A 13,580-nucleotide genomic window follows, 5' to 3' on the forward strand; every position below is an offset into this window, starting at 1 on the left:
CTTGAGAAGATTCCACTTAGCACCCACCCTAATTTGTCCATCTACGGAGCTGAATTCGTCGTCCAACTGCTGCTTGCTTAGTAACCGACAGCGCCCCTCTATGGCTCTGTTAACCTCCGCAATCTTTTTTCTAAGCCGTCAATTGTGCTTTTGTTTTTTCCACCTATTGATTAGCCATTCATTTGCGTGGAGAAGGTGCGCCAGCGGACTATCCATCCTTTGGACTTCGAGCTCAGTCTGGACCTTCTCGTTCGCCTCCTTAATATCTTTCCAGGCCTGTTGAGTCCATTGTTACAAGTTAGCTACGTGCCCTGCTGCTCACGCTGGGAGCGCTTTATCCGGATTTTTCTAAAGGCGTCTCAGTCAGTGACTACGAATTCCCGGGGAGCCTTACATCCGACCTCCAGAGTTGTGGCCCGAATGTTATAATTACTACGGAGATTCTCACTGAGATTAGTCCAGGAGACTGAATTGAAGCCCCTGACGAAACACAAGTCGGGAGTAGTGTTCCTCGTACATGAATTTCCAATCCTAGTCGGAAACGCCGGATTCGTCAGGAGCAGACGGTTGTGGTATGGCCTGGGGGTAGCCCCGCGCTTGGTGCGGGACGTTGAAGTCTCCTGCCACTAAGAGCGGACATGACTTAGCCCTACCGACTGCCTTATGATATTTGTGAATTTCTGCTTATGGTCGCTGGGCGACCTGTACGTGTTAAGAACGAAGGTGCTGTTTTTGAGATACTTTCCGGGGACGAGTTCAGCGAGCCATTGCTCAACCGCGTAATATTCGCAACCAATGTCGTGTACTATGAAAGTGAGATGATTTGCTGCCAGGGTGCTAGCGCCTCTTTTCCCTCCGCCCTGACAAGTATGAGCTTTGTAACCAGATACCGACATCTTTTCCGTTAGAATTCACTGAAAGAAAATAGCTTGGGGCTTCTTCGATGCGGATCGAACAAACTGACACAGGACCTCATTTTTACAGAGGAAGCCCCTACAGTTCCATTGACAAAGTTCAATGTTATTTTGTTGGACCGCCATGTTGAGGGTTATTGCTAACGCCTTCCTGCTGCCCTTAAAACATGCGCCAGTTCGGCACTGCCGTGTTCATCTTGTCGCACCTGGCCACGAGGGCTTGAATAGCTTCCACGAGTTAGTCTAAGACGACTCGCATTTCGCCCATCGCCTTCTCGATCTTTTCAAACTGGCTGTCAGTCGCGCTTTGAAATTTCTTGATTCGACCGGAAAGGGCGCCCTTCGGCTGCCCGCCCGTCTGAGAGAGTGCTCTCCTTTTGCACTGACCGCTAGTCACCGACTCTGCTACCAGAACTTCCATGGAAACCTCGACAATAGGGGCATAGGGGCGTGGCTCCTCAGGCTGACTGGCGTCTTCGATCGCCTCTCTTAAGTGCTGCGACCTCGGACCTAAGCTGTTCGAGAGCCTGTCTCAGTAATGCGTTTTCTTTTTCTAGTTGTGCGATCCTATCGTCCTCTGGAAATACACCCTCCCCCCACCATTACCTTTCTCGGTGGTGGTGGAGGTGATCACTGGTTCGATCAGCCCAGCTGGTGCTCTGGCTGCTGTTGCTTGGTGGCACATGGAACCGTACAGCAGGAGGTCTCACGGTGCGAGAGCGAGAGCGAAACCGCCCCCTGCAGCCGGATATAGTCCTCGAAGCCTTGCGCTGCTTGAGGACGAGCGCGCTGTCGAGCGTCCTTTGGATCCATTTCCGGCACCGCCGCGATCCCGTGAACAGCTCCGTGACGTATGTCCGCTGGGGGCTGACTTCGTGCATCAGCTGGGATGCTTGCTCTTGCTTGTGTCGCTCCTTACGGCATTGACGGACTACGACGGGCATTTGATAACGTTGCTTACGGGTCTTGTCCGCAGTAATGTGAGGCCCTCCGCAGAGGTTGCATTTGCGAGAGCATTCGTGGTTATTGTAGGGGTTGGTCTTGCCACACTCGCGGCAGATAACGTTTACGGGTCCCGGACAGACAGCTCGATGGCCGAGCCTACTGCAGGCGTAAAAGATATCGGTCTGTCTGCGGTAGAGCAAGCACTTTACGAGACTTAAGCCACATTTAACATATTCAGGCACTTTAAGGCCGTCGAAAAGAATGACGACGGTGCTTGTCTTCTTAATTCGCCTCACGTCGAGAGCGCTGGGGTTTTTCAGCTGAATTACGAGGCGCTGTAACTCCTCATACTCTATTGCGGGATCGACGCCACGTATGACCCCATTGCGCGAGTTCTGGGGCCGGCGAAATAAGCACTCACATCGTAATTGGCTTGGCCTTCACCCCAGCGTACGCCATGGCGTTGCGGCTCGAGGGGGTGCTCGCTGCCATGATGTTTTGCATAATGTTTGGACATATGATGTCCTCCGTGACGTCCGTCTCCTGCACGTTGCCGGCGGCGGTGAGGTCTTGTGCGACCCTAAGATCGCCCACGTTCCTGATGTCCAGGCCTCTGCGGGGGAGAACTATGATTCCAACGTGCTCCCTCGGCAACCGTGGCAACCTGGAAGCGATATTGATACGTTTCTTCACGTTCGCTGGAGCAGGACCTCTGTATCCGACACGTGGTGCGGACGAGGCTCTGTCGCCTTGCTCGGGCGCGTCCGGGCTAGCTGACTTGCGCTTGTTTATCGCCGTAGTTGATCGGCCGCCATTACTAAGTCCAACGGTGGAGATATCTTCCCCTTCCGTGGTAATTTGCATGGCCATAGCCATCGTGGCGTGGTGGATCGGCCCCACGCGAAGCTCACCGGCCAAATCAGGCCTAGAGCGCTAAGCTCAGCATGGCCGCGGCGTGGTCACACAGAAAATCCTCTTGAAAACGGCGAAAAAGACCACCCCTCGCATCAAACGCGGTGACGGCGTGATCCTGGCGACTTTATGCAGAGGAGATAAAAAATTATTTACAGAGAGGTCGGCTTGTCCGGTGTGCCCACGCTATGCAAACATATTTAGAACTCCATCTCATCATCATCAAAATCATCATCATCCTGGCTACGCCCACTGCAGGGCAAAGGCCTCTGCCATACTTCTCCAACTACCTCGGTCACGTGCTAATTCTGGCCATGTTGTCCCTGCAAACTTCTTAATCTCATCCCCCCACCTAACTTCCTGCCGCCCCATGATACGCGTTCCTTTTCTTGGAATCCAGTCCGTAACCCTTAAAGAGCCCCTGAAACGGTTCGCACAAATTTTGTAGATGCGTAGGGTACAGCTTAAGTAGAACATTCGCACCACAATGTAAGTGAAGCGTTACGTATTAATGAAACTACAAGCGATTACAAGTTGCCCTCCTTCCTAGCCACGCTTTTCCTCCTCAACTCGTTCGCCGAGCAAGCGGGGCCAAGCTCCGCCTTCACTGGTCCTGCTTCACGATGTGATGTCACATCGTCCACTTCCGGTTGTTTTGGAGCCCGCCCGTGCCCACGCGAAACTTCTCCGCTAGCCGCTTGGCCGTCGACTCCAAGCGAGAGCTACGAAGCAGCGTGCGTTGCGAGCATTCTGTCGCAGCGCCGAACTAGTCTGGTATTCCGTTGACCACACACTACCGAAACGTTTCGACGGAACGGTGGAAGCATAAACTCAAGCTGATGAAGGATCTGATGAAGCGTAGACGTACGTGAACTGCCTGATCAGTCTCCACGGTCCAGCCACCCGTTGGCGCAGAGCTTAACCAGCCAAAGGAAGAGCTAATATTGCTCTAATCAAGTGTAAAACATTTTAAACATTTACAAAAACAACGTGTTAATGATTACACTCCTGCGAAAAATTTACACCAGCAGCAAGGAAGAATGTATTTTGTTACTGCTACTGTGTGTGGTTGAGCTCTCTGCCACCAGGTGGCTGCACCGTGTAGACCATACACATTTGCGCTTCTGTTCATCCCATGAAACGATACGCAAAGGGACACGGCCAAGTCCTGTCCCCTTTGCGCTTGCCTTTACCCTAATAGCGGACTCGCGAAACGCTATTGCGTAGTAATCTTCCGGTGTAAAGTGACGGCCCCAATCGCGCGAATCCTGGCGCCGATAGGATAGCGGCAGTTCGATGCGCTGCAGCCAGTCCGCTCGTCCACTGGCGTGCAGAGGGGCACGATGTCGCAGCTTGACATATTGCCAGTCGCTACGTTTGCAGTCCACAACGCAACAAAGTCGATTCATAGCGCTCGCGAAAAGGCAGACCGACACTGACGGCGGCGCTCTCGTCGAAGACGGAGCACGTTGTAACACAAGCCGACGACACTTGCTGTGTGCCGGAAGTGCTTAAGTGTAGTGAAAAATTGTTCTTGTACATTCCCTTTATGTTACATTATTTTGATAAAAACAAATTAACTAACATTCCAACTATTACGAACATCATTTGTTTACCATAAAGTTGGAAAAATTATCGATCACGCACCCTGGTCCGCCAATCGGATAGCTCGCCCCACTGACGTCGTATGGGTGCTTTGCGTCATATGGTTAGGGGCGGCTAGAAATTCTGCCTCGCAGTGTGCTGCGATCGGCAGCAATGTGCACTTTTAAAACCTTATAATAAATTACACGCATTACGCGGAGCACTTAGATGTGTCTATTAATGATCATAAGGACCTACTCTAACGACTCGGTACGTTTGTAGAAAATCGTCAAAATCGCTTCAGGGTCCCTTTAATGACCATCGGTCATCTTCCCTCCTCATAACATGGTCTAGCCATGCCCCCCCCCCATTTCTTTTTCTTGATTTCAACTAAAATGTCATTAACTCACGTTTGTTCACTCCCCCGATCTGCTCTTTGAACTCCATGTGACTGAACACAAATCATGGTGCTGTATACAGCACTAAACATTTCTATCCAAATAAGAAACGTTGCACATGGGCGCAATTTCCAATTCCATTTAATGAAATTAAATTCACTTTTAGTCTACATGAAGCAATTTAAAGAGGGAGGGTTGTGATTTTATTGCTCTAAACGCGCTAAGCGTGAGCGCTGCGCAGACACCCAAAGATGCTTGGTGGGACCCGGTTTCAGCTGCCAAGGACGCCAAGGTGTATGGGCGCAGTTCATTGTGTATATCGGGGCTGTTAACGGGGCTGTTATTGGGGCTATATTTGGGGCTTACGGGACTGCTAACGTCTATTAACACTTCTATAATAATTAAAAATATGTTTGAAATTTTTACAGTTTCCTTTTGCGTCTACTTGGTGCAACGTTTCCATTGTAACGCGCATTGGCCATACTGAGAGCCTAGCAATTCAGGTAGCATACTGGGTCACACGCCTCTCACGAGTATCGCCTTTATTGGCAGAGCCATAGGCGCAATTTATTTTATGTTAAATATTGTAGTCGTACCACCTTTTTATTTCGAGCAGTTGAGTATGTGTGAATAATGATTTAAATCAAATAAAGAATGCTTTTCATTCCGTCAAATAAGGAACATGCCTAATAAATGGTTAATTGCAATTATTTTCATCGCGTCGAAAGCGGACACGCAAGAACTGCACATTTTTCGGTGTCGAATACGGGGAGACGCATCTGAAACACCCTAGTAGTTTTGGGCGATCTCACTTGCACCTGCTTTTAAGTTCCTTAGGTAAGCCATTGTCACTACAGTAGGCTCCAGACGTTGCGGGCTTGCTGTCTAACCTTTTAAAGCGAGATCTTAACTACGCCAGCCAGCGAGCCATTTCGGCTCGTCGTGCCGTATGCCGTCTGCAGGAAGCCGTATGCCGTATGCCATATGCCGTGGCCGACGAACGACTTTGAGCCGCGGTTGACTAGCAACGCCGCCGCCGCGCTCCAACAGATGGCGCCACCGTCGACGCCGCTGCCATCGCTGCTTGCCCCACCAGATGTAACCCCCTCTCTTCTCGTTTATTACACAACGAGGGCCTCGAATCCAGCAACATTGATGCCTTCAGGTAGCATGTGCGGGTTTGTTCACCAGCTGTCTTCTCCCAAAAAGATCACGTTCTCGTGACGCCTGTGGCAAAAAGGACGTTCCACGTCCGCCGCCAAGGTCTGTGAGTGATGGCACTGGCTAACACTCCCAGGGTTCTAATAACACACATAAATAGCCAAGAAAGTGGATGGGGAAACAGCGTCGCGGTAGCTCAATTGGTAGAGCATCGCATGCGAAATGCGAAGGTTGTGCGTTCGGTTCCCACCGGCGGGCAAGTTGTTTTTCATCCACTTAAATTTAAATTAATTTATTGTTTCTTTGTTTCATTTATTAAGCACAAGTAATTTCCCCTGTGTTGTCGTTGAGTTCAGTTTTTGTTGGCTTCTTATGATATGACAATAAAAATCGGGACCCTCGGTTAACCCCTTCTCTTCTCGATTATATATATATATATATATATATATATATATATATATGTATATATATATATACACATGCGCGCTTCGCCTCAGTGTATTTAGTCGTTTTTGAGAGCGCGAAACAGACGCAACAACGACAGAACGAGGCGAGAAAGAGACAACGCGTTCAAGAGACGCTAGAAGAATGCGCCGCACGACTCGAGAAGCGACGTAACGAAGGTGCGGCTAGAAGAAGTCGTGCCACATCCCGGAGTGGCTCTTCAACTGCGGAAGAGACCACTTTGAGTTCTCGAGAGCGTCGGAAGTAGACACTGCGTAGACGTTACCTAGTCGTTACCTGAAGAGTGTGTCTTGTCGTTTCTATACAGTAGAGCTAAACCAAACGCTTAACCAAAAACGTAGTCATGCAGCTCTTGCTTTCGCAATTCAACTAGCGTTAACCAGACATAAACCACCGGCAATTTTTTCATAAATGTACTGGAGGGGCTTTACTGATCGATATTTTTAGAAAATCTCAGGGTCCCACGTTTCAACTTCGTGTTGTTCGCGAAAGGTCGTCTCGCACCCGTCGTGCGTGTCCCTCTCCGTGGAGCTCGCGCCACTTTTTGGCTAGTTCAGTCGAAAACAGACACACGTTCCTAATGCGTTCACGAAGCATTTTCATAAAACCAGCATTCGGCAGGAAAGTCTTCAATGGTTAATAAGAGAGACTATTGTAAAGAAAAAAATGCTTTAATAAAGGGAAGCTGAAACGCTTTTCGAAAAAAATGAGTTCTCTACGGCATTCTACAGTTTTGAGTCCCCTGAACACGAATATCTGGTTCAAAAAGGGCGTGAACAAGCGCAAGCGGCTGTTTTTTCATGAAAACGCGCACCAGCGCCTCAGGGTATCGCGCGAACGCTGCTGTTGCCCGTGATTGGTCGGGGCCGCTGTGACGTCACTCGCGGCAGTCGCCGGTCGGCGCCGCCGTTTCAGAGCGTAAGCACGCTGTTCTGTTCTGGCTTCATAGCTGAGCTGTAAGCATTATGGAACGATCTCGCTGTCTCGGACAGCTTGTATTTTCGCCGTACATGTTCGAACCGACAGCCAATACGGAAAACGATGGCGGCAATGGCGGCAACGACGATGTTGAGTGTGCCAAAAGCGAGAGCGATGTGTGCACCTTCTCGCGCGTTGGAAATCTTAGCTGGTGGGTATGTTGTTGTTTTTTTCATGTAGCTGCACGTTCCAATGACGGGAGAAAAAATGCGCTAATGTGTCACTGGGAACTGGCTGCTGGAAGAATGCCGAAGCACTAACTTCTCATTAGACTGTAAACACGGGTGCAAGTCCGCGATGTCAAGCACCTTGCCGCTGCTTGTCTAAAGTCCCGTGGTTTTTTGAGTGTTGATACACGATCGCGAATATAAGTGCCGCGTTTCAAAGCGCGCACATGCACTGCTGCGAGGTACAGTCATGGAAGTTGCTTATTATACACATCCAGAGATGGCCAGAGGTATTATATGTGCAATATTCATACTATGGTTCGACGACTTTGCGATTGTGGCTCAATCAAGAATCGGTATGCGGGCTCCATGCTAGTGTTGACATAAAGATATTAGGCAGTTTTAGCACCGCCGCGTGGTCAACACGATAACTGCAAGCGTACGTCGAATGTCACTAGGCAAGCCTATACTCCATTTCATACCTCAGGTGCAACGCTGTGGAAGCTACGCACGAAGTCCGGTCACCAAAATTTATTACTGCGCGCGTTTCCGTCTATGCTTCGCAGCGTGCCAGCGGCGTTTGCTCGCGCGAGCATGCACGTGAAGCTGCCGCGACGGGCTGCAATTAAGAAATGCCGAAAAGAAAATTAATTTAAAAGAACGTGTTAGCAGCCGTATTGTTTCTATGGGTAAATTCTTTTTTTTTTCATTCAGAACTAAGCTTATATATGAAAAATTTTCTCAAAAATCGGGTCAAGAAACACCGAACTTTTTCTAAGTGCGAACGCAGCCACTACAAGAAGTATCTCAAGCCTCCACAGCGTTGCACCTGATGTATGAAACGGAGTACAGCAACGCTAGCAAAAACGCGTTTCCGCATTTGTCGTAAGGCTATCCGGCTATCGCGGAAATGGTCCGAGCACAGCACAGTTGATTTCGTCGGCACGAACTTATCTATCCTCACCGCACTGCGCTGCAAGCTTCTTGTCCTTCGGGAACCTGTGAAACACCACATCGTCTCGCCCACCGGTGTTTGCGCAGCCGAATGCTGCACAGAACGAGAGCATGTTGGGCGCCCTTGGCTGTAGGCACTCACGCAGCACCGAAGGAAAGAACAGTTTACGAAAATCGCAAAAGAAAACAAACGTGAGCGGCGGCGGCGGTGGCAAATCTCTCGTAGCGTCGTTCAGTAAAGCGCAGGACGGAAAGAGGCATGCCAACACATGCCAGCACGCCGGTCCGGCAGCTCGGTCCCCGCGCGTGACGTCACTCTCGCCGGTTCTCTCCTCTGCCAACCACCTCACCCGGCGCTCCGGGCAGCGATGGAGGCGTGTCTGCGGGGGTGATTTAGAAAGCGATTTCCGCCTCTTATCTTAATAAAACGAAGAAAAAAATTTCGGAACCGTAAATTATTAGGTCTGTTCTTCCAAATCCCAGCAATTAATGGAAATCGAAAACCGTTTCAGCTTCCCTTTAAGCTCGATAACTATTATATATCTGCACGCAACCACGCCATCATGAAAGGAACTCGAATTTTCCAGATATTTGTGCGAACGCTGCGATCATGCGTTGTCGATGCTACATCTATATGTGGCAGTCGCAGTGAAGAATTGCCAAAACAGTCAGGTAAAAGCTGACACTTAATTCTTCATTCCCAGACAGGCGACACTGAAATCAGAACTATAGCAGTAAACACATTCGTCGGGCATCCATTGTAATCTCACGAGTCAAGTCCGTTAGCTATTTATGCATGCCTCATCGCAAATTCCAAGTAATAACTGCTGTGCATTCCAGAATGCACACCACTGTTCACGCAGCGGTGATAATCTGTTTAGACGTCTCCTGCGATATAAATCTAAAGATTTTAGAAGAACCGCTCTAAAAACCGGACAGAAAGAAGAACACAGGGCGAGCGCCGACTGCCAACGATTGCTTTATAGTGCATGTGCAAATATATGACTTGAAAAGGGACGGGGAATAGGGAAGGGAAACAAAAAAAGGGGGAGAGGTAAACGAACAAAGAAGAAAGTGCGAGCAGCGGCCACAGGCGCTGCTCGCCCAGTTGCGGCCATGAGGACGAACGAGTCAGACGTCCGGTTGCGGGTCTGATCCCCGTCGCAGTTTTCTATATTTCATTGTGTTGCCGAAACCCACCCTGTCGTCTGGCATTTGTGTTCGGCCAAAGGAGCAATTCCACACCAGGCGTGCTGACAGATGCTGACACGGCCTGCTGACAGATGAGGCCACCCCTACGCGGGTGCTGCACCAGCACCTCGAGCTCGTTTTAGCGAATCAGGCGAAGCTCATCGAGTTCGACCGAGCCATTCAAGATACGCTGCTCATGGATGCAGACCTAGAAGCGGACCTGACCACAGCTTTCGAGCACGAACAAAAGGTCAGCTTTACCAGATCAAGCATCGCTACCGAGCCGCGTCCACCAGTGCTGCCTGTCTCCGTCGAATCCACAGCGAGCTCGACAGCACTACCTGCTTCGCCACCGCACCCAGCTGCATCCTCCGCATCACCCGGAGTGTCACCGGCGGCGCCCTTCTACCGCCTTGCCCGGCCCAAGGTGCCCTTTCCGATCTTTTCTGGGAAGCGACGCAACTGGCAAGGCTTTAGGGACAAGTACCAGGCATTCACAGCAATCACTCGCTGTCCAAGATTGCCAAATTTAAATATCTGCTGACGCACCTGTCCGGGTCAGCTAAGACGGCAATTCAGGGTATCCGCCTCGCCGGGGCCAACTACGATGTCGCCATTAAGGTGCTGTCTGACCGGTTCGGCCCTTCATGACATGCTGGTCGATGACCATCTGGACCACCTACTTTCAATGGGACCCATTCGTAGTTCAGTAGACCTCGACAAGCTTACAAGTTTCTACGATGAGATCACTTCCCGCACTAGCACTCTGAAGGGTATTGGCGTTTCACCAGACGAGTATGCTGCCGCGCTTCGACGTCCCATCATGCAGGCTTCAGCACCGGACCTTGGTATCCTGTACCGTCAGCGGCTGAAAGACGTTTCTTCGTTGAACTACGCTGACACGCAACGGTCACAGAAGACAAGTCGGAGCAAGTGAAACACCTCATCACCTTCCTTATTACCTTCATAACATACCACTCGTGCATGGGTCTGAAGGTAAAAAACTACTATAAACGTATTCATTCATCAAATAGGTATCTGTGTTCTTTGTAGATGAGGACGAGTGAAGGGGAGCTGACGCATAATGGGCTCTTGCGCATTATCATACAGTTTTCAAAAACTTCACGAAGTCAATTGTTTCGATATCAGCGCAGAACCTTGGTGTCTTGAAGTACGGGCTTGAACCAGCAGAGTAGCGTAAAAATATAAATTCAGAAATTTTGTCTGTGTGCATTGTGGCCGCATGACCGATTAGATGGCTGTAGCTTCGGGCGAAGGTGACGCCCGCGCCTAATGCACTGCAGCGCTCGACTTTATCTGGGAGGCGAAAAGTCTTGCCAGTGTCTGTTTCCAGCAAACATCTCTATCGATGGTCTCGTTGAGTCGTGTAAGTAACTGTACCATCTGACATGAGTGAAGCCGACAAAATCACGACATCGCTTTGCCAGCACGCATAAAGTTGGCCTAGTTGGTGTTGATGCATTTGCTGTGACGTAGTTACTAGCGCTAACAAGACCAACGGACTAGCGCTCTGTCCTGACTCACCTTTTTTTCCCGTTAGTCTTGTTAGCGCTGGTAACTATGTCACAGCAAATGCACCAGCAATTGGCACAGTAACTAGCGAGATTGCTTCCATTCTTGTGTTTAACGCTGTATGCATGTTCCCGCAGCCGTTCGTTGAGACACCATCCGGTCTTGCTGATATACGTTCTGCCACAAGTGGCGGGGATCTTGTAGACGACTTTCTTGCTGCACTGCACTGGGTGTGAGGTTTGATTGGTGTTTACTTTTCTGCACAAGGAGCCGAGTGTTTTGGGGGTCGAGAATACAACACAAATACAAGCACGCCCTGGTGCTTTTTTCATTCTGTGGGAAACGTCGTGCACGTATGGGATAACGGCTAGTTTCGATTTGTCGAGTTTTATATGCCGTCTCCCCTCACGCAGCGCGTGGTGCGCTAATTCGGCAGCAGGAGTACCCTTTCACCCGCCCTGTTCCGTCGAGCCGCGTTCATGACGTGGAATCGCAGCCGATGGGAATTTAGGCGCCGTTTCGCTGCTGCAGACGACGGACGCCAGCTTTTTCGCTCAATTGACCATTTGGCGCTGTTGCATAAGAAATGTTGCAATAGCCAAGCAAGTCAGAGTGAGCAAATAATTTATACTGAACACAAACCTAAATTGAGCACACTGTTGTGTATCTACGAAATATACTGCTGACATCCATAAAGGTATCAGATGAAGGTGCCAGAACTTATTGTCGACATGTTTTAGCAGACGGCCTGACGACAGCGTTGCGACAACGATGGTAGAATAGCGACAATTATGACATGACGATAGCAATGGCGGCCTGACTGACACGCAACACGAAGAGGCTTCGAATAGGCCCGACGGCACTGTAATGACGCTGATGGCCTGCATACAGTGGCGTAGCCAGGTCGTCTGGCACCCGGGGCCCATAGGTCTTCTGTCACCTCCCCCCCCCCCCCCGGTTTTAGTCCAGGAAGTCGAGGATATCGACAATTTCCGGGTGTCTTCAGACGTATATGACACCCCCCCTCTGGCCCCTTGCACCCGGGGCCCACGGCCCCCCGCCCCCCCCCCCCCTGTTGCTACGCCAGTTCCTGCATGTCTGTGCTTTCTTTGACTCCACGGAAGCCAGGTACAACTTAGCCTACGACAATGTCGGTTTAAGCGAAGCTGTGGTGAGCAAGACTGCTCATTTCGAGGTGACCTAAGCGAAGAACGCTTTCCGTCAGCCAGCATTGCAGCGCGTCAGCGCAGCTGGCGGACAAACGTGACACAGCGCCATCGCCGACCACAGGATGTAATCCTTCGGACGCCACAAAGCGCGGCAGCGCATGCGCTCAGGCAGCTCTTGGCAACGAGCGCGTCGCGCAACTCGCGCCTTCGGCCGAGAAGTTACGGCGGCCACGAAGACAGGCTAAAGCGCCAAAGAAAGACGTCTGCTTTAAAACCTGCTCGAGCACACAGAAGAGCGGTGAGGATTAAGAAAAAGTAGAATGAAGCGGTGCAGCGGTCTGTGGCTGCACTAAATACGAGCTGGCACGAGGTTTTCGAAAGTAAGCAATGATGCCAGCACTAACATTTGAGTACCCGTGTTGTGCATAAAACTGAGAATAATTGCTAGGTTAATGGTTAAACAGCGTGCCCTGTGCCGATTAGCATTGACTGCCAACGACGAGTGAGCGCAGGGTTAGCTAGGTTGGGCCTCTTTTGCAGACGACTTGTTTTCACGAAATATTAACGAGGTTTTACGATAAGAAAGTGGAACACTTTCCTATACCACGAATATGTGCACCTGAAGAGCATCGATATGGAATGAATTATCAGGTAAAAAGCTGAGGAGTCATACCTGTCTGAAGATCGATGACCAGCGAAGCTGTATCACATCGCACAGGCTTACACAAGGGCGCAGGTATTCGTTTTCATCATTCGATAACGGTAGTGAAAATAGCTTTGTGAGTGCTGTGATATACACTGATTGGGTCGGTTACAACCTTAGACTGAATCTTGGACAAATTGTTGAGTAGTTCAATGACTTCGAGCAACACTTCAGAGCGAACTCTTTTAGCACAAACTGAATGAACCATTTCTTGTCTGGTTGTTAAATGGGCGCATCGAAGTCTCCAACAACGATTACAGTGTTAGTGTCGTCAAGGCTAACACATGCCAAGTGCGTGGTCATGAATTTCGCGATATCACGCTTGAGTGCGCCTGGAGATGTATACACAGTGGATATCGCAATTCTGTGCTTCCTTTGTACGGCACAGACATCCCCACTGTGGGTGGCATCGTCCTCTTGGGAATCAAGGGTGTATGGTTATACATACATCTTGTCATTCGCGAATATGGCAGCGCCTTCTGCGTGTGAGTCTATGTGCTGTTCAC

The 13,580-nt window shown here is 50.1% G+C and overlaps 1 protein-coding gene across 1 annotated transcript in view; it reads left to right on the plus strand.

Annotated features, from left to right (window-relative positions):
* The window catches only part of Cda5 (Chitin deacetylase-like 5), a 345,833-nt gene that overhangs the window by 148,276 nt on the left and 183,977 nt on the right, over window positions 1–13,580 (plus strand). The window lies entirely within an intron of this gene.

Source organism: Dermacentor variabilis, chromosome 7, assembly GCF_050947875.1.
Source record: "Dermacentor variabilis isolate Ectoservices chromosome 7, ASM5094787v1, whole genome shotgun sequence".
In the NCBI taxonomy this organism is placed as follows: domain Eukaryota; kingdom Metazoa; phylum Arthropoda; class Arachnida; order Ixodida; family Ixodidae; genus Dermacentor; species Dermacentor variabilis.